Raw genomic sequence first — 23,164 nt, 5'->3', positions numbered from 1 at the left:
TGACCGCTACGCGCTCGTGTTGACTCGGCGACGCCCAGAGCAGAAAGAACGCGCTCCGGCCGCTCCAACCGCGCCATGCGGGGAGTGAGAGAGACGCCAATATCTCACACTCTCTCCCCCCTTAAAGAAATTAAATGGGCGCGAGTGAGACCACTGACCTCCCTCCCTTCTATTAGTTATAGGTTATAGTACGTTCGGCTTATCCATGAGTCCGGCTTATCTATGATACGATTTTATTTTAAAAATTCGTATGATTTTTGGTCTCCGGCTAATACATGAGTCCGGCTTATAGACAAGAACTTAGGGTACTTATTTTTACTAGCCTTAAGCTTTACTCTGTTGGCCATGCTCTCTTTCTCAGGGGTGGGGGTTGATTTGTTTTCAATCCTATTTTTTGTAAAAATTGACTATTTGTATGGAATGATGACAATCAAATCAATAATTTATTAAGACTACTGGTTAGTACTAGTGCTTTGTGATATATTGCCTATACCAGGTTACACACAATGATAAGAATTTTTAGTTTTAACTGTATTCAACCCTTTAACCGCCAACTCCCTAAATATTCCCCATGCCAGGAGAAATCTGAACAATTTTCGTTTTTTTACTTTACATTTATTCAAGCAGTATTTACCTGCTGAAATACCTGCTGAAATGTTTCAAATAAATGGTCAATCAAAGGACGTAGCTTGAACAAGCGGTCACGGTTTGGATCTTTCATATCTGGCTCAGATAACAGGCAGCAGTCCAGTTGAGATGCTGGGGATACACCCACTCATCGCCATCATCCAATGCGTCGTCATTCACAGTATCATGCAGCGCACGTTGCTGATCATCATTGTCGCTAAAATCTTCTTCAGAACTGCTACAATCATGATCAGAATTATTGTCCAAAATCGCCTGCAAAACCGCACTTGAAGTCAGTTTACGTTTCGCCATATTCACAGCTTTTACTTTCGAATCACATCACGTGAGCGGCCAATACAACCGCAGAGTTGTCGAAATACAACGTAGTAATAATACCCACGCCAAACTGTCAGTTATACTACACGCCAGGCATTCACATAACCACAGGCAAATGTGCCGGATAATTCCGGCAGTAAGGCGTCAGCAATAAAGCTACGATGCCGGATATATCCGGCAGAGGGCGGTTAAGGGGTTAATGATAGTTTACAACCTTTATACATATGCATGAATCATAATTCTATTAATTAAATATTGGTGTTTCAGCTGCCTGACTCAGAGAAATAACACAGCTGCATTAAGGTAGATAGACTAGCCCTTGAAATAAAAAAATCTGACTACAATGCCTATGAACGACACAAACTCAACACCTTACAACCTGCTCTCCTTGACAGGTGTACAAAAACACTTGCAAAACACACACACATTTCCTCCGTTTCAATTAGTAATGGAAGGTGGAGAAATACACCCTGCTAGCACAAAACAGAATTTTGAATCACAGACACTGACCAACTTATTGTAATATATAAACCTTACAAGAGGCACATTGAATATTCATGCAACAAGCAAGACTAGTTGCTTACCAAATAAATATGGAAGAGAAATTTGCACATAAAAAAACTAGAATTTGCGGGAACTGCTAAATTTGTGTGGGAAGCCGGCAATCTCACACCAAATTTCAAGCCTAAAGTAAATGATATCTTACAAATGCTTTGAAGAAAGGTTATATCTGAAAAAATTTTTATTCAAAAGGAGAAAAATACATCACATACATTCAAATCCCTAAAGAATATAATACTGAATGTATTAGAAATATTAAATATTGTTCCATTTACTGAAGGTAATATGATTGCCTTGCAAATGTGTAAACAATAGTAACATCTTGGGTTTTCATTCATCTCCTGAACTGGTATTATATTCTACTGATTTCTACTTTGCTGTCAGTAATGAATGTATTTACTCATTCCTATCCTTTTCTCATTGCATTTACAGCATACTCAGACACTAGTTTAGGTCTCAATTTGTATCATTTTTTTTTAAGTGACAGTAGCATTTTAAAAAGGTAAAACAAAGGATTTGTTATTATACCGTATTCTGGAATGTGCAAGAAAAAAAGTTTAACAGGGTATTTAACTATGTTTTTCCAGCTAGATAAGGCCATGACCTGCTATTAAATTTTTGTGTATCAAGCTGTAAATGTTAAGTTTGTATAGGTATTTAAATTATGTAATTGTGATTTTAACGTCAACTGATGAGTCAGCTGAAGAAAACCAGTTGCTGTTCATGTAAAACTAGTCAAAGTAAATATGCTCTTATTCAAATTAACAATGAATGTTGAGATTTTGTAGAACTCCTCCAGCACATTTAGTACATAACTGACAAGTATGATCAGCACTATAAAGCACTTCGCTTTCTACTTTTTGTTCAAATCATCTCCATAAAACTGCCCAAATATGTGCCTCTTTAAACAATTAAATGGTTTAACAGCAATGTAATAAATCATTGACAGAAAAACCTTCTGGTTCCTAAATTTTAAAAATCAGAATTTATGTTATTTACATGAAATGAGGCCTCTGAAGTCTAATCTACGAAGAGAGTTTTTCTTTTTCATCTGAAATTTACATAATGTGCTGAAAACAGCAACCCCATTTAATTAACAATGTTTTTTTTCTGGCATTCAAAGACTTCAGAAAGTACCAAAACTGTCAAAATTACTACTGTAATGACTGTCAACAAAAGCTAGGTCATTAGTTTTGACACTTTATAGCATTCTTCATGGAAGGGTTAGTTGGTATGAAAAAGATGAGGTCAACACTCTCCGCAGACAGACGGCTGACCTCAAGAGGTCATTGAAGGCCTGGATCTTGGTTTTGATCCAGGATTCTTAGAAGCCCAGACACTCAGACTCTACACTCAAGTCTCTCAAGAGCATCCATTGGCTCCGCAAAGATCATAGCATCATCAGCAAAGTCAAGATCAGTGAATATTTCTTCACCAACAAATGCTCCACAACCGATGGACCGCTTGACCCTGCCCAACACCCAGTTCAGGCAAGCACTGAAGAAAGTAGGAGCAAGAACACACCCCTGACAAACCCCCATAATCAACTGGGAAAAACGCAACGGTTCTGCTTCCACTTTGCACAGTACTCATAGGACCAAGGTAGAGACCAGCCATGATACCCAGCAACTTTGGGTGAATCCCATGAAGTCTCTGGTTGTCCCAAAGGGTAACTCGATCAACTGAGCTGGATGCTTTACGAAAATCAACAAAGGCTGCAAACAAACTCCACCGATATTCGCGTTTGCGCTCAAGGAGAACCCTCAGTGCCAGGATGCAGTCGATGGTAGACTTCTTAGACATAAAATCAGAATGCTCCAGTCGCGAGCAATTGATCACGGATCCTATTGAGGATGACCTTAGCAAGGACCTTACCCGACATCAAAAGCAGTGTTATCCCCCTGTAGTTGCCGCAATCCAGGCTATCACCCTTCCCTCTTCCAGAAAGGGATGACAAGCCAGTTGGGATGATGCCAGTCTCCCAAATGGAAGCAAAGATTGCTTGTAATGGCAGGAGGTCAGCCTTACCACCAGTCTGGTGAAGTTCACCCCGGATACCACAGATCCCTGCAGCATTCCCTACCTTCAGCTGGTTCAAAAACCTGTGCAATCTCAGTGAGATGGGTGGTTCACATCTAATTGGAAGATCAGCCTCAAGAAACATGGACCTAGAAATGTCCAGCGTTCTAGCCTGGGATCAGCTTTAAATAGGAAAAGAAATAGGTCTTGATTTTACTGAATGATGGTTTTATTAATTCTAAGCGCTTATTAAAATAAAAAAAAAAAAGTTTACTAGATGTCTTTTATAGAAAGGATCAGTACAGCCATTATGACATGACTGTTGTCTCTGACCAATTCCAATTTAAATCATTGTTAGATGAGGATCATACTAACATTTCTCTCGACACATTTCCAAAAATCAATCTGTGCATTATAGCTCCAGCATCAACCCAACCTCCCCATAAACAATATCTGTTGATATTCAACATATGTAAACCTTATGTACTGGTCATTAACTTTCTATTCAAGTGTTCCTTTGTTCTCTGTACACATGACAATAACCACCCTATAAACCTTCAACTTTAAATACTAAACACACTCATGCACCAACTTATGGCTCCATTTGAGACCGGCCATATGACCGTATGTTGGTAATAACATGTACAGGTCATTGCTATTGAGGCTCTGTGGGTCTCCAGTATGCATACTTTAAATGCCAGTAAGCACAAACCGATATCTCTGACTCTCAATGGCCTTTTCTCAGGGTGCTGCACAGCACTTTTGAACTGTTGGGCAGCTCTTATCATGCCATTCATTCTCCTTCCCGTACAGCAGTTTACAAGTGCAGAGCAGCTGTACTCCCAAACCTCCAAAAGGAACAAGCGCTCACCATTCACATGTTGGTGCTTCACGGATATTTTATACAAGACTCATCAGGTCATTTACAACTGGGTGCTTCATGGTGATAGTTACATCACAAAGAAAACTCATTAATTTGATGGCGCTTCATGGAATCAATCAATACTGCACTAAGAAAGTTTAGTGTAGGAATAAAAGGAAAGCACCAGCTTATCTACTACTCCTACCTGCTGAACTGTTTTTTTAATAAAAAAAAAAAAAAAGGAACATATGGCTTTAAATGGATCATCTGTAAATCTGCACATGACTGTACTGCACATCTATACTTGTATGTAACAACTTTAAAAGACAACTTTGGCATCTTTAAAGTCAGTTTTCTGCATTCTTAACTGAAACGTTCGTTATAAACTAAAAAGGTGTGCCCCCAAACTGCTTAGAACGACAGTCCATCCAGAGGTAGAGGAAACATGAAACAATAGCCTTAAAACATACCAAATATGAAGTTAAAATGTTGCCAACTGTTGCTACATGTCCTGATATTGACACATAATCAGGAAACAGGATTTCTATACTGTTCTTGCAAAATAAATTTAATGAAGTTATATAAGGATTTTCTCTTCATTTCCTTTCCACTTATGTAGCAATCATTCATTTTAGAGATTATAAAGCAAAGGACAACTCACAGAAATGGGGCAAGTCTTAAGTCAGTTTTGATCATGAGGATATCAAAAACGTTCTCCAACAAAAAGCTCTGGACCAGACAGAATATGTTGATGCCCGCACAGTCCTGCATAGAACAACTCCAAACACACTGCAAAATATGAAATCTAACCAAGTGGAAAATTATTTATATAATGACATTAAATATTGTTTTCCTTATTGTACAAATTATTGACTTGTCAAAAAAATTGTATTTATGAATATTTAGCTTACATTAAGAAATCTTGTCAAGTAAATATTGCTTACCCCACTGGCAGATTTTTTTTTTGCTAAATAAAGGCAAAACAATTCCCGTTTTAATTATTAAAAATTAAAAATTGTGTCTAGTTCTCACATATGTATTTTTTGAAGTGCAACATTCTACTATATATTTTGGTTTGTCTGGATTTACAAGGGCCCAAATTCTGGTAGCAGGTCCATTTTATCCTAGTTACCAAAACCACACATTGCACAACCCCGAGCAACTTCAGATTGGTCTCTTTATTCTTCTCATATTACAAGATACTTGCAGAAGCTCACTAAAATGGAACTACTAAACAAATCTCAGGCCTACCTCAGTTAGCAAGCAACGCAACAGGGGATGGCACGGCCACACTTCTGCAACTGGGTTGCAAAACAAATGTCAGATTGATATTTTATTTTTTTTTGCTTTCAATATTCCTTTTTGCATTTTATAACTTCTATTTAGACATCAAATTGGCTAGCTAGACCATGGAATTTTTTTAATTACTACACTATAAAGAGTGTGCGAGGATGGCTTCTTTATTAATGTGTTCCTGTCATCTGCTGGATCATCTCAAGGATTCTGCCCTCTTCTGCTTAATCTGTACAGGAATTAAACATTTATGTTATGTGTAGACTACAGTGAAATTCTTATTTGCATGTTCTAATCAACAAGCAAAATGTCACCCTCCAGCAACACCACGGTTAGTGTGCATAACCAATCAGTCTTCCTTACCTGAAAATTCTCAAAACACATTTTTATGTAATAATTCTTAATCTTGTGGTCTCCATTGACCCTTTTCTAAAATACATTAATGTAACATGCAAGTAACTGATATTAAAGGTTACACTGAGTATTTTCAAAGGAGGGAGACAACAGACAAACAAGTTCCAGAATCTCCACATATTCCCCAATAACTGTGTACTGATGTAAAATACATGTAAACCATCTATATTCGTGACTTACTTTTCAATTAACAACAAAAGCAATATCTCATTGTTAAATGACAGCTTCTATTTTGAAAAGGTTCGTAAACAATTCCCAACACTTTATTTTGCATTTTTGGGAGTTAACGAAGGCTTTACATTTTCACTACTGCTGGAGATCACACACTCTGTTTTAATATGCTCAAATAAAACTGGGATAAGGGAGCAGCCTGGTTGTAAACCTAGTTCCTTAAAAACGTCCATTTACATGTGTAAGTATACGTTTCTGGAGTTCACATTTGGCAAAAAGATCCAGTGTCATTAAAAAAAAAATAAATAAAAAGGTTAAAACATCATTATCGATTGCCGTGAATCTGAAAACAAATATGAAGCCTGTCTGTGATAATTTTCTTGTCTTATAAATATGTTTAGTCGTTTGTGTGCTGTGAAGTAAATAACATCCATCCCTTTTTATATCCTCAGCCACCAATGAATCGCGACATTAACACTGGCCGCTGCATCACCCAATCACACCATTTCATTGTGTCTATAGCAAAGAGCTGGATAAAAACTAAACTAACATGTTGTAAATAGGTTTCTGTTACTGGACTGCATGTAGTACACTCTGTTCTGCTTGGCTGTGTGATTGACCCTGTAAAGCACCAGCATACCAGTACCTGTGTCTTACAACCAGTGCTGCCGTGACAGCAATTAATAATGCAGGTATTTTACTTCAAAAAATAAGTATTGTGTTAAGTTACTACCCATGGCTGAAAGCGTGGAAGAAGCTAACACATGTATAGGTGAACAGAGAGCAACAGACATGCTCAGACTACAAATTCCTTAACTATAATCTGGTTGAGGGTTTACATGGCCAAATAATCCAGTTACAGGTGGAGAAATCTACGTGTGTTAACCTAGTTTCTCAGAGACCAATAACACCATTTCTCTAACTGAACTAAGAGTTTATTTGGCGTTTTATAAACCAGGTTTCTGTGAATAACTTATTAAAGCAAAATAAACACAATTACAGGCATGTTTCACTCACTGAACTTGCATGCAATAGAAATATTTAGAGTTACCACTGTGTTATTGATGGGTATGACAACTTATCTACCGATTTTGCTGTGTTTAATTATGGTAGAAATGTAATGTCTCTGCTGATTTTCATTTTGATCCACACAAAATAAAATTAAAGATAACCCGTAATATTTTTTTTCCAAGCAAACTGAACTGAATAAGTTAGTATAGCATAGCTAAAAAATTCTGCCAAGAAAAATTTTGGCTGACCTGTTTTTTATATGTTCATAATAATAACCAGGGCATAATATATTTTTAATATTTCTAAATGAGGTGAAAAGTCAATGGCACATAAACTCGTCTCATTTAGGGAGCATTTTTCATATGTATTGTTCCACTGGAAACTACTATTTCAAAGGGTGTTCATGTGAAATTTTACACTGGGAAACCCCACATTTTTCAATTCTCTCACTGCACATAAACACAACATCTGTCATTGTTAGTCTTATATTAGAACAGTTCTGGACCTATTGTTGAGGCTTTTATTAGGTGATGCAATATTTCCTTTATTACTGCAACTTATCTCTAAATCTAAGCTTGTACATATTATTCTGAAGAACTGCAACAAATTTAAAGAGATAAAATTTAAAAAACAGAGAGGAAAATTTACAGCCTACAATTCTGGTTATGCTTGGGACAAGAGGCAATTGGTATTGCACATGTACTGCTCACATGGAGAAAATTAAATAGTGACATCAAAGGCAAATGGCTTTGTTATAGAGAGTGGAACCTCCTACTACAGCCACTATAAAACAGACATGTTCCGGGACAAGCACTTATTCATGCAAAACAGGAATCTGTGTTATTGATGGGTATGATTTTCCACCCATTACCACTTATGGAATTCAGGGGACATTTTTAAACTGGAAGAAGCGAATGAAGTAAAAAGGATTAAAACAGACACCTTTTGTTAATATAAGGATATGGATTTTCAAACGTCTTATGTTCTAATAGGTTACTTGTGTTTCCAGTTACGTATAAAGCTTTAATATTTTCTTTGGATCAAGCATGTTGTACATTAGCTTTTATAGTATTTGTTGTCAAGTAGAGAGCTAACAGCATAGAAAAGGTGAGTGGTGGCATGATTTCCTGTTTGTTTATGCAGTTATTACAAATGATATAATGTCGATAATTCCATTTTTTTTTCTCTTTTCATTTTAGTTTTTAAACATCCCAGAGTTTAAACAATTTCAGCTGAAAGGCAATTTTGTGTGTTAAATGGCTACATGCGCACACTTTACTACAATTCCGAGCTTCGTATTTACATTGCATTTGTGTTAATACAGGCTGTGAACATGAAAACTCCACCCACACCAGTTGCTGTGAACAGAAAAATGTTTCATTCCCAGAGGACAGAGGGTGTTAAAAATATGTGATAAAAAAAAAAAAAAAAACTTCAAACTTTGCTTTGTTAACATAAAATATACGTCATAAACACGGAAACCATGTTTTCTGATACCAGAATATTTTGTACTGCAACTTTTTGATAACGTTTAGGGCCTTTGTTTCACATTTCCTCTGATGTCTCTTAGACCTACGCTGTAAGGCATAGTGGGAGGCACTTTTTTCCTAATCTTTATAAATAATGCTTTTCCTAGGAACACAAATTTACAGAGCAAATGAATTTATGCCATCATCGTGCGGGACAAAAACCTAAATAATAGTGATCTATTAAACACATTAACTTTAAATACTTATTTGACTGATTAATTATACAAACCTAAAAGTCTACCACCAGGGTTGTGATCTACTCCAAGGTAAGGATGCAGTAACATCAGAAATAATCAAGCACAAAAAATGTTGCTCCTTAAAGCACAAGTATAGGGCCATAAAATGTCCCTATAATTACACATAGCATTTGCATATAATTAATAGGTAAGACTATTGTATAAAAACTAGAGACTTTGACAATCCAGTTCCATCAAACGTTATGCATTTTTCCATGTCTTCGATTTTGCACTGATGTGATGACCACCAAGAAAAGTCTTGTTCATAAAACAGACTTCTTTGTATGACCTGCTACTACAAAACAAGAAACATCACCACCAGCAGCAAAATGCCCTAATTTGTTTACAAAATAACCCTGGATTTCTATAAATGGAGGCAAAAATTGCTTACTTCCTGCCTGCCACATTAGTTGTAAGTTTTCAGCTCACTGGTTCTATCCACAAGCAGTAGATTTACTTGTGGAAAAGCTTATGGCCTTGTTTTATTTATAAAAGCTAATCACTTGTCAATCAGAACACAGACAACTTATTTGTCCATCTCTCTTCCTTCTTTAAAGAGCACAACCTGTATTTAGTAATTGAACACACAATTCCTTGGGTGAGGTTAAAGAGCAAGGTTAATTCTGAAATTGTCACCCTCAAATTTTGCTGCAAACACATACCTGGGTCCATTCTAAACAAACAATACATACAGTATATCCAAATGTTCTACTAACTTTGCAGAATTAGAAATGGATGCAAAACGTACAAAGAAAATCAAACTCGTGCCTACACTGATATTACTTTTCTTAACCTTAAGCATACTTAAAACTAAAAAAAAGATCCTGACAGTAGATGTAGTATTAGGTCTAAGGCCAATTTCAATCAAACCAGATATCCATCCATCCATTTTCTAACCCGCTGAATCCGAACACAGGGTCACGGGGGTCTGCTGGAGCCAATCCCAGGGCACAAGGCAGGAAACAATCCTGGGCAGGGTGCCAATCCACCGCAGTCAAACCAGATATATACTTTATAAATCTACCATATGCATTAGAAGCCTGGCATAAGATCTACTTTAGTTTAGCTTTGTAGAGTAAATGCTTTTCAGATTCTCCTCCAATCAGTGATAGACCACTTCAAGTATCATTCAATTGCTAATAACTTTACTATTTTAAGAATGCCAAAGGCTACACAGGGCCAGAGTGAATATAAACACATCTAGAAAATATTCTAATTTCAGTGTAAAATGCATTTTAGTCATACCACAGAAAAATCAATCAGTGGAAGATTTTACAATACAACCAATTGTAATGTACAGTGGCATAGAATCAAGTACATTAACTTAATATTTACTATGTACACAAATAAAAGTACAGTAAAATGAAAAAGAGAATGAAAAAAATTAATAACTTAAAACAATATTTACTCTAACAAGAAACACATTGAATCAAATGAAGTACACAAACAACATTGATTGGTACAGGGGTGGCTTAATGCCTCTGTCCAAGTTGACCTTTACAGATTGGGAAATGTCCGCGTGTATTCATTTCTTTCTCTTCAGCAGTAAGCTTTTATTATAGTAGCACAAAAAAAAAAAAAAGGTTCCCAATAACTTCACTTATAAATTTCTAGAGTGTCTGCACATGCATGTTTTGCTTGTTTCTCTAAGTGGGCATACACTCATATTTAAAGAAATAATTCATCTGATAACTACTCATCCAATAATCTCGCAAATTAGTAAGCTTGATCCCATGACTAAACAGCGAAGAATGTAAAAATCCCAATTAAATTAAACAATTTCTACAGCACATGGACATACATCAAAATGTTTATGAAGGATATGGGGAGAAGTACTGGACCAAACACAATATGCATGGAGCTTGTAACAAGACAAACATGATGGAGCTTGTTTTAAGAAGACAAGTCATTTTTTCCAGCAGCTACTTTGAACACCAATATGCACTGTACAATAAGATGTTTGTGTTGCAATTACTTAGTATGTTATCTTTACATTTTTCACTTAAGCTGGCACTTAATTCTTCAATCTGCCCCAAGAATGATATAAGATATGAAGAGGCAGGGAAAGTGATGGCGAAGGTGATAGGGATGAGAACAGCACCTGTACACATGCTCCACATGACTGCCCTGCTGGCCGCTGCCGAGAGTTGATTGTACAATGAAATAATATTAAAAAAAAAAGAGGAATAAACTTGGAGGTCAATCATCACCTCGAAAATGGATAGAAGACGTCACATAGTATATGTGTACCAAATTTCACGTCAATAGGTCAAACGGTTTGCGAGCTACAGATGATTTAAAAACCTGGATAGACAAACAAACAGCCACGGTAGCATATTATATATATAAAGATAGGTTTTGGCAATCAGGGTGGATATTTCTAAATATCTGATTTTTCTAAAATGTTCTTAACAGGGATGTAGTCATACAGGAGTCCTATACACTATGTAAAAAAAAAAAAAAAAAAAGAGTGGAATTCTCCAACAAAAATTGTAATTTTAAGATGTGAAAATCAATTTTGATTTTCCAAACATACATTCACAGACCTGCTTAATGACACCGTTCTATTATAAATGTTTTTCAACATTTTTAGCATTGTATAATTAATGATTCTTGATGGCAAATTTTTGACCCCATCTCCAAACTTCTATTTACAAGGAAGTAAAATGTAGTGTTTTCCCTAAAAAAAAAAAAATGAGTGGCACTGGTCTTTGTCCCAGGGTAGGGGAGATGAAGTGGAGGCTAGGGGCTATTCTTCTTAGACTGGTGGCTACTACAAATAAACATTTTTAATTAAACCACACTAAAAAAGGCCCAAAAGTTTTTAATTAAATCACATTTTACTTGATATAATCAGGCAGTTAGAACACTGTTGATTGCTATGCTTTTTAAGTTAAATATTTGAAAAAGGGTGAAAGTTGCATGAGTGCATTTGATTTGGGAGCCAGGTGGGGAATCACATTATAAGCCTAAAGTAACCTCAGAGTTGCATCTCGAAACAATTTACATTTTAAGATTGCAGTTGGTAAAACTGCGTCACTCCTTAGTCACTGAGGCTGTCACTGCAAGAAAAGTGCAGTGCGTGACTACTACTTGAAAAATCGTTTGGGAGTTTTCAAACTGATTCCAGGAGGCGCATTTATCATGTGTGTAGTGCAAAGCGACAGTGATTTTTGACAGCCACTTGACTTAAAGAATGTTGGAAAATGAGCAGAAATATGCATAAAAGTGAATAAATATACATGACAGACATCTAAGCTTCAGGGTGCCCCCGCAAGAAAATTCATAGCTACTCATTAAAAGAATTCACTTTACTTCCAACAGACTCAATTTTAAAACCATAAAAACAGAACACTTTTGTTAAAATTAAAAAAAAAAGCGCTTTACTTAAGGGCACAATTTCCTACCAAATCAGTTTATGGCACAGCTCTGAAAAAAGATTTAGACACGAGAAAAAGTGAACTTGTTCTTTACAAATACATTGTTGTTGACTTTTTTATGTACACCCCTCACATTTTTGTAAATATTTTATTATATCCTTTCATGGGACAACACTGAAGATATGACACTTTGATACAACGTAGTCAGTGTACAGCTTGTATAACAGTGTACATTTGCTGTCCCCTCAAAATAACTCAACACACAGCCATTAATGTCTAAACCGCTGGCAACAAAAGTGAGTACACCCCTAAGCGAAAAATGCCCAAATTGTGCCCAAAGTGTCAATATTTTGTATGGCCACCATTATTTTCCAGCACTGCCTTAACTCTCTTGGGCATGGAGTTCACTAGAGCGTCACAGGTTGCTACTGGAATCCTCTTCCACTCCAAAAATGTGAGGGGTGTACTCACTTTTGTGAGATACTCTATATTGTTGTATCTAAAAATTCATTTCTTTTATTACACTCTGGGGGCTTAGATGAGATTTCTTCAAAGACACTTTGCAAATTCAGTGCTTGGAGGTACAGGGTGCTGTACTTTCTTTAAAAACCTTCCTCATAATCATACATGTTCCTGGATGTCAATTTTGATGGCTATGATGTTGATCATTACCTCAGGTACTTTTGGATGAACAACAGACAACCCTACCCAATTACCTTTTACTAAAATGCTCAAGATAAACAATTACATGGAACTAACATACCATGGTGTCTATTGAATTCTTTTTTCTCTCCTGTATACTCATTTTTTCCTTCAGCAGCTGCTAATTTCCCCCATTCTAAACACAGGTTTATTTCAATTTACACAAAACCAGCAACCAACCTGGAAACATGCTTGATTCAATGATGCATGATAGAACTTCATGAACGACTTCCAATTACACACAAGACTATAGTACCACACAAGACAGAATTACTCCTTACTTCTATTAACATACTAGCAAAATACCCGCGCTTCGCAGCGGCGAAGTACTGCCTTAAAATTGTTATTAAGAAAAAAAGTAAACATTTTTAAACTGAGGGAAAATATACAAATAATTATTTGTTAAGGATCTCTTTGTATACCACGTTGTCAGTTCGGCCCTCCAGTTGTAATATGACCAAACTGTGCACTGAGCTTACTCTTGAGCATGCAACGTACAGTTGGCCATGTGAAAAGCAATCTTGCCTCAAATCAATGCCAACCTTTTGTAGGGTTTGTCCCTGACACTTATTGTCATTGCGAAGCAGAGCCTTACTGGAAATTGGAGGCGTTTGAATTGAAATGGGAGATCAGAGAGTATAACGGGGATGCGAGGAATAAAAACTCTCTCCCCTGAGCCACAGCCAGTAAAAATAGTTACCTCAAATAGGTTATTTTGCAGACACGTGACCTGAAGTCTCGTGCCGTTACAAAGTTTTGGTGGCTGTACACAAATCCACAATTGGCTTTTTTGAGCCAAACCTGTTGTTTTCGTATGAGCCGCTTTTTATTATTGGGATCGTACCTAGAAACAGAAGCTCTATTAACTTGTGGATTTGCGTGCGAATATTTAGCGGCAGCGTCTCTATGAACTTGTGGATTTGCCTGCGAGTATTTAGCGACATCGTGTCTATTAACTTGTGGATTTTTCTGTGAGTATTTGGCGGCAGCGTCACGAAGTTGTTTCCGTCTAGCTGCATCAGAAAATGTACCATGACGTCTGCAACCCCGACCGAGCTGCAGGCTATGGACGTATATATGTACATAAGTAGGATTCAGTTATGACCGTTACGCGTAGAATTTTGAAATGAAACCTGCTTAACTTTTGTAAGTAAGCTGTAAGGAATGAGCCTGCCAAATTTCAGCCTTCTACCTACACAGGAAGTTCGAAAATTAGTGATGACTGAGTCAGTGAGTGAGGGCTTTGCCTTTTATTAGTATAGATGATGAGAAACTAGAATTGTCAAAGATGTAGACAAAATTAATGTATATAAAATACAGAAAAAAAATGATAAATGGTGCTTAAATATTTAGAACACCATATTTGGCCCTCTATTAACAAGTGTATTAACTGTGGAAACAGTGGAGAGGCTCATCACACTTTACAGTCAGCACAGATGTCCATTCAGTGTTTTATGTTTGTCATAACACAACGGATTGGAAAAGAGAGGTGTAGAGAGACCACGGTATAATCCTATGTACTCAAAGTACGACGGCAATCCCAAAAGTAAGGTCTCCTATTTTTTTTAGAAATACAAACAACTGTTTATTTTCTAGAACGTTTATACATCATTTTAAAGGTTAAAGACTTATTTATTTTTCTACATAATCGCCATTTCGGTCAATGCATTTTTATAGACGCTGTGGTAGTTTTAGAATGCCCATGTCATACCAGCTCGCCGCCATGTCCTTCAGGAAGCGTTGAACCTTATCTTTCACCTCTTCGTCGGAGCAGAATCGCCTTCTGGACAAATGTTCTTTCAACTTAGGGAACAGGTGGTAGTCACTGGGTGCCAAGTCCAGACTATAGGGTGGGTGGGTGATGAAGTTCCAACCACCGATCTTTACGCATGTTTTCCTCAACCTTCACGACTGTCTCGTCAGAAAATGACGGTCTCCTGCACGAACTTCGCACTTGGTGGTAGCGTTCAATGGGAGCTCCATTTTCAAGGGCTGCCAAGCCAAGATTGAGCATCCCAGCGAAGCCGCACATGCTTGTTTGGGAGTGGAGGAAGCACCAATCACAACAGTGTGGCCAACAGCCGTATGAACAGTTTCTCTACGTCCCCACCGCTTTGGACGCTTTGGAGACCTTACTTTTGGGATTGCCCTCGTAGAATGGCTATCCAAGTGAAGTGACACTGCAGTTTTTTGGGGCCCAGCATGGGTTTTGGAAATCAGATGCAAGATTATGCAGGAACCATTGTAATCAGGCATTCCCTGTAATTCCCAGTTGTACAAATCAACACCCCAGTATCAATGAGATTCACCCACTACAGATGTTAAATATGACATGTTCGCCAACTACAAGTCATGTCACATGCTGGCCTTATCTTTACATTAAGCCACAAAATCAAGTATCATTTCATCAAGCTTAAATAAGTAGGTTCTAGGTTCCAGATTCCTGTGGAGCTGTACACTCAGGAAACAATCAGTAAGTAGTATGGCTGTTCTAAATTAATTTTTCTTTATGAAAACCAAAATAATGTACACATATTTAGATACATACAGTGGATTCAGAAAGTATTCAGATCCCTTCACTTTCTTCACACTTTGTGTTGTAGATTTAAGTTTAAATGGATACATTTGTCCATCAATCTATACTCAATAACCCATACTGACGAAGTGAAAACATTTTCAGAAAGGTTGACAAATTTATTAAAAATCAAAAATTGAAACCTCTCATTCATATAATGCACTACAAATTGTTGTCAGACATATCCCGATTGCTTTAATTCTCCTCGAGATGCGTCTAGAACTTGATTGGACTCCACCTCCGGCAAACTGAACTTATTGGACATCGTTTAGAACGATACACACCTGTGTGTTTTAAGGTCTCACAATTAACACTGCACGTCAGAAGCCACAAAGTCCAATGAACTCTCCAAGGACTTCCATGAGAAAAGTGTGGTGAAGCACTGACCAGAGGTAAGGGACAAAACCATTTCTGAAGCTTCAAGCTTTCCCAGGAGCACAGCAGCCTAAATAATTGTGAAATGGAACAAGTTTCAGACCATTAGTACTGGTCTTCCATCCAAACTGAGTGACCAGGCAAGAAAGGATTTGATCAACGAGGTGATCAAGAACCCAGTGATCACTCTAGCAGACCTTTACAAGTCCTCTGCTGAGGCTGGAGGAAATCTCATAAGGATGATCATCTCAGCAGCACTCTGTCAATCAGGGACATATGACAGCCCACTTGAAGTTTCCCAAAATGGAATTTGATGGACTCCCAAGGGCTCAAGAAAAACATTCTCAGGCCTGACGAGAAAAAAAACTGAACTCTTCTGGCAGAACTCCAAGTGCAATATCTGTCAAAGACCTCTCACTGTTCCACCACCTGCCAAATGCCATTCCAACAGAAAAGCATGGTGCTGCTTCTCAGTAGCAGGGACAAGCAGACTGGTCAGAGCTGAAGGAAGGATAAATCCTGCCAAATAAAGTGAGGTCCTTGAAGAAAACTTGCTGCAGGGTGCATAAGACCTCAGACTGGGGCAACAGTTCCTCAGACTGGGGCAACAGTTCACCTTTCAGCACAACAATGACTTGAAGCAAACAGCCAAGACCATGTTGGAATGGCTTCAAGACAAGTCTCAAACTGTCATTAAGTGTCTCAGCTACAGCCCAGACTTTACACCCATAGAATACCCGCGAAAAAAACCTGAACTTTACCAACACTTCCAAATCCAATCTAAGAAAGCTTGAAAGGATGTGCCAAGAAGAATGGGATATACTGTCCAGACCCAGGTGTGCAAAGCTTGTACAGGCTTATTCTAGATCACTCAAAACTTTTAATTGCTGCCAAAGGAGTTTCTGCAAAGTGCTGGCTTAAACGTCTGAATCAGTTTTTGATTTTAATAACTTTGCAGACCATTTCTGAAAACATGTTTCTGCTTTGTCATCATGGGTTATTGGGTGTATAATGATGGGCAAAAGTGGTAAATGTATATTTAAAATTAAGTTTTACAGCATAATAAAGTGAACAGAAAATGGAGTATGAATACTTTCTGAATCCACAGACTATGTACTTTTTAATATTAGCATTCAAAATAAAACCTGCTTTATGCCATTTTACTCAGATTTATAAATAACCTTACAGATTAAAGAGTTAAAAAATGCAACATTCATAAACACTAACAAAGTATGCGATGTTACACCAAAGAAAAACAGTGACATGTAATTAGTTTGAAAATAAACAATAACAGATATCAGTATTCCAACTAGAATTAAATGTAAGTTTAAGTGAAGATGCAATAAACTTTATGGTTGGAACGGCAATGAACACTGATTAACAGAAAGATGCGGGGCATCAGATAACATTCATACCCATACTTTAAATATATGTATGTGTGAACTTGCAATTTTGGTTTAATATATACTAATGCCATTAATGAAACAGACTGTGTACTAGCCAGACAGGAGTACAAGCCTTTTGAAATATGAGCTGCTCTATTGAGTTCCACTATGGTTCCATTACAGTCTTCATTTAAACCAGAGGTGCCAAGTGGTACTTGGCTCAGAACTGTCTTAACGCCACAGTACAGACCAGGTGCACACTGAAGGGAAACACAGTATACTGTACTTTACTGCATACAAATTAATATAATAAAAAGGTCAGGCAGGGAAGCACAGTTTTTGTGATATTTGCCTATTTGACTTATCAGGTCAGGAACTAAAATTGCTCTGTTCTGTGTAAGAAAATGAAAGATTCAGATGTCTGAAATAGTGTCACTTTTTTCTTTTTGCTAATTTACTTCGACTTTATTACTTGAACTGTAGAATTTCACAAAGGGGATACATTTTGAAAGACAATTGTTTCTGTAACATTCACGTTTCATTGTTTAATCAAGTTTAATTTCAGAGGGAACTACTCTATCACGGAAAAACTAGCATGGCTATATACAGTATGTGCCTATTAAATCACTTACACATACATAAAAATGAATTCACCCCTATGCCAAATAAAAAATCTTTCACAAATGTCTTAAAAATTTGTGAATTTCCCCTTGGGATTAATAAAGTATCTATCTAAAATGTGAAATATAACTCACTCCAAGCTTCAGATTTACATAATAACAGTGAAAAAATATGTTTAGTTAGAGAGAAATAGACATATAAAGATTTAGAAGGAGAACTTTGTCTTGAGGATTTAATTAAAAACTAATGCTGGGTATGACAACTATATTAACTATATTATTCAAGTCCTGATAATATGAGAATGATCTAAAATTCTCAAGTGCAAGGACCTTAAAAAACATTTACAAATTAAGATGACAAAAGTACAATTTTTATCCCTAGAGAATGGTTACCTGTGTCCTTATGTGTATATGATAAACTTTAGTTTGATGTCAGTACATAATATCGGTAATGCTGGTGCTCTACTTTACATTTTACAATACTTCATCCCTACTTACTGTTGTTAATTATTGTATCCTCTATCTATCTCACATATGGAGGTCCCTAAGGGATTACCAGAACAATACCATACACAAAGAGAATACTCAGTCAAAACCTAGTATAAATTTCAAGATTTCTTTGTGGGTGATGTACCTTTGAACAAACATACAAAACTCATGAAAGGAAGACTAACATTCATACGACTTAACTAATCATAACAGTTTTGTATAATGACATGTCTAGCTTGATTGCTTATTGGAAGCAGAGTTAATATGAAAGATAGCACTTTGAAAACTTTCTGGTACTTTGACAGAACCAAGGAAGTTATTATTAGCATGGATTACTGCCAGTCACAGTGATGCACTGCTTGTTTTGTAAATGTCGTATTTCACAGCAAGGAGTGGTGCCACATCTGTACCTTTACATCTTCATATCTGGCCCTGTTTTTCAATTTTCCATCTGGTGTTTGACTTCATTATTTATGATTACATTAACCTAGAAAGAAGTACCGATTATTACAGTATTCAAATCAGCCTCCAACCAGGTTATTCCCAAATAAAAAGGAGGAAAAAAAAAAAAAAACAACCACCCTAAAGCCAGTCCACAACCTGGGCCACCCTTAAATGAAATTTTCTGTTATTAAAGCTATCAACCTAGAAAACTGAAAGGTAGCCCGAGTATGTGTGGAGCAACAAATGGTTAAATCCAGTAATCCAATGGATGGTATATGAGAAAAGGATATCCACTTATGAATCTGTCAGCCTGTGCATTGGTTAATAAATATCCACTGGAAAAAATATGCAACAAAAATAAATTAAATCAAAAACCAATAAATTAACCAATAAATTAAATGAGCATCTGTTTTCTAGACTCTGTTTATACCTGTCAGAGTCATGGAGGCCAGGGTTTATCCCGGCTGCACATAGCATAATGTAGGAGCCACCATCAAAAAAGGACAAACACTCATAAGAAGCCAATTCAGAGTCTGTAATCATGCTTAATTTTTTTTACACCTTTCCACAGGGAATCCCAAAGGTATTGTACAATTTTTTTAAAAAACAGTGGATTCAGAAAGCATTCAAACCCCTTCATTTACTAACAGTTTTTATGGTATAGATGTACTTCTAAATGAATACATTTACTACTTTTTCCCATCACTTTACATTCTATAACCCGTTAACGTCAAAGTGAAGACATGTTTTCAGAAATGTTTGTAAATTTATTAAAAATCATGGTACTCGTGTGTTATAACCCTTCCACTTAACTCAGATATTGCTTTTGGAAAACTAAGCTTAATGGTGATGACCCTTTCAACTTTATACTTAAAGACATTGGAAACTCTGCAACAGAAGTAATGTTTCAAAAGTATTTAAAAATCTAATTTTATGTATTCCTGTTTTTGTTTTGTAAATAAACAAATGCAAATAACAATATCTTCTCTTGCCTGTGGCGGGGTTATAACACACAAGTAACAAATTCAAAAACTGAAATTTCTTTTTCATTTAAATATTGAGACCATTAATTCAGCACTTTGTATAAGTCCCTTTATAGCAATTCCAGCTTCAAACCATGTTGAGTAAGTACTTCCAAGCTTTGCACACCTGGATTTGGGCAGTTTATCTTATTCTTCCTGTCAGATCCTCTCAAGCTTCTCTAGACTAGATAAAGAGAGTCTGTAAATTTCCAGCTTCAGGTCTCTCCACAAATGTTCCATGGGGTTAAGTCTGGGCCACCACTCAAGGACAGTAAGAGTTGTACCAAAGCAACTCCAGCATTGTATTTACTTTAAGCATCGTGTTATTGTGCTGAAAGGTTAAATATTGATCCGGTTTGAGGTCTCATTAATGATGTGCCGTTGAGACAGATGACCTTCTGACAGGTAGCGTAGGATTTCTGAAGCGCTGTTAAAATGACCGTTGAATTCTTTGCCAACTTGCTGATCAAGGCCATTCTTCTCCAATCATTCAGTATGGCTGGATCCTCAACTCTAGGATGAGTCCCGGAGGTTCCCAACTTCTTCCATTTCACAATTATCAAGGCCACTATGTTTCTGGGAACACACAAAGGAAATGACTGCATCCCCTTGCCCTGATTTTTACCTCATCACAACTTAATTGCAGAGGTCTTCAGAGAGTTCCTAGGACTTCATGGCTTGTTTTTTGTGACCTTCTACATGCAGACATATGTGCCTTTGTAAATGATGTCCAATTGATTCATTTCACCACAGGTAGCCTCTAAGACAGTTCCAGACACATCACAAAAATAATTAAAGCAAACAGGATGCAGCTGACCACAATTTGGAGTTTCACAGCAAAGTGTCAGAACACACAGGTGAATGAGAGATTTTTGATTTTGATTCTTAAATTTGCAAATCTTTCTTAAAGCATGTTCTCACCTTGTCATTTTGGGTTACTGTGTGTAGACTGATGGGAAAATGGCAAATCTGTCCATTTAAAATTAAATCAACACGTTAAAGTGTGCAGAAAGTGAAGGAGTTTGAACGGTTTCTGAATCCTCTGTGATTTACAATTGGAGAACAAAAGGGCCGAGTGCACCGGGTCACATAGTGAGCCAGAGATGAATGAGCCTTGTGTTTTAAAGTTTAATGCATTAACAAATGAAAGCCTCCACACAAATCATTGCATGTCACCATGATCCTTTGTGATTAGGTTAAAATTATCTGTAAACCCTAGTGAAGTGATAGTGTAGCACACTTTGAGCCACTTCAAACAATTTTCAAGATCTGATCTGTAAAAAGACCTATGTCACAAAGGCATTCAAAGAAAAATGACAATTACTTGAAAAAGATTTGTATTTTGTTTCTGTGTAATACCTTATTTTGGATATAAGGGAAAATGTTCATATACAATGACCGACCACCTCATTTTGGAGCAGTCAGTTATACTAAATAACTGGTTGATTAAAATCTGTTTAAAATGGATTACATCTGATATGACAAACGAAGTGATCCAAAATGACTACCATAGCAATCAGTGGCGTTCCATTGCTACCTGCTGCACATTTCGTACATAAGAACTTTCAGAGCTGACACAAAGGATTCTCTCCACCTCACCGTATGTATATATTAATTTACTGTAATACTGTCAATAGTTCTGTTATGCAGTAAAGGCAGATACCCGATACAGTAAACAGCAGGGACTGTCATGAAGCGAGGTACTTTCCGCAATACGTTTTCAAGCTCATCGAATTTAAGTATAACGCTACACAATAAATGTGATCAAAACGCAATTCCGATAGTTAAGCTGGTGTAAGAAGATTGTTACGAGAGGTGCTATACGACTTGCTTCCCTGTTTTTGCAACCGACGTGGAAAACTAAACGTTAATATTCGTCGGGGAACTCCGTGTAAGGAAACGCCAAACTAAAGCAAAGTCCGTTTTTCCAACAAGAGCCCACCCTCTTCAACTACAACGGCTCTACCGACACAGAAAGCGCCGAACTGGCCTCGGAAATCAAATCGATCCTTCAAAAACACCAGGTCGCCAGGGCCTCTTCGTCAAGCCGGAGTGCAGGGCAGTCACGAGGCCCACGCCGTTCTCACGCACGCTTTATGGCTCGTTGGCTTTAGCAGGCCCAAAAATCAAGAAATGCATGAAGGCGACCGAGAATTTGAAGTAGTGATCATTGTGAAAAAAGGGTTCATAAGAAACCAAGCCCGGCTTTGCATTCCTTGCCCTCCAGCTGTCTACGGGCCTCTCCAGTGCACACGCCACCGAACAAGCGGCCTCGGGCCTCCTCGTACCGACGTGCCCTGCGAGGCCCCGACTCGCAAATAAACACAAAAGAAGCGCCACCTCGTCCACGGCAAACATCTAGAAACAAAATCCTTTTAGTAGTCCATTCCTCACATGCTATTCGAACTCCTCGGCTTACGACGTCTGGAATTTACCTGCTGTGCTGTCCCTCGTCTTGAATTTCTCGAATTTTACTCATCACGAAATCCCTGAAAATCTGTTCGATGTTAGTCGCCATGACATTCTGGAGCGAGATTACACGGTCCGCCCCTATCCCAGCAACCACCGGACAACGCCAGTGGGACACGTGACCTTAACCACGCCCCCGCCTCTGGCTCGCAGCCTTTCTTCAAGTGTGTTTATAACTTCGACAAGAGGAGCGGATGATTGAGGAGTTATTCAGGAGTACATTGAAAATGTAACTGAAAAATACACATACTATATAACATATCATTTATAATCGCATATTTCAAAAATTCGGTGGTATAGAATTCTTACTTAAATGCAATTTTGAGGTTGAAAAAATTTCTTTGAAACTTTCCATAAATAGGTTCTCCTTTCATGGTCATTTACGTATAACTTTTCCCCTCTTAGATTTACTGTTTTGGAACCTTAGATATATTAAAATTTGAAATTCAGTTTTGTTTTTTTGAAAATTGGACTAAACAAATAATAAAGGATAATGGTGTTGTATATAATTTTAAGGACATTATAAATAAATGTGACGTTTGTTAATCTTGATAATACTGTACTGCAATAAATGTAATTCCTACAGAAACCATAACTCTTAAGAGCTTGTGGATACTGTCCAATGGAAACATTTAACGGGAAAG

The 23,164-nt window shown here is 37.2% G+C and overlaps 1 protein-coding gene across 5 annotated transcripts in view; it reads right to left on the bottom strand.

Moving 5' to 3' along the window:
* LOC114651268 (serine/arginine repetitive matrix protein 2-like) overlaps window positions 1-22,623 on the bottom strand; it is a 147,718-nt gene extending 125,095 nt beyond the window's left edge. For all 5 annotated transcript variants that reach the window (XR_007934859.1, XM_051927207.1, XM_051927209.1 and 2 more), the window contains exon 1: window positions 22,487-22,623. The gene's annotated coding sequence lies outside the window, so the exon portion shown is untranslated. The remainder of the gene's footprint in view (window positions 1-22,486) is intronic.
* Window positions 22,624-23,164: the final 541 nt, after the last annotated feature.

The sequence above is a fragment of the Erpetoichthys calabaricus genome, chromosome 4, assembly GCF_900747795.2.
Source record: "Erpetoichthys calabaricus chromosome 4, fErpCal1.3, whole genome shotgun sequence".
NCBI classification, from domain to species: Eukaryota; Metazoa; Chordata; class Cladistia; order Polypteriformes; family Polypteridae; genus Erpetoichthys; species Erpetoichthys calabaricus.
This window is presented reverse-complemented; position numbering and strand designations above follow the sequence as displayed.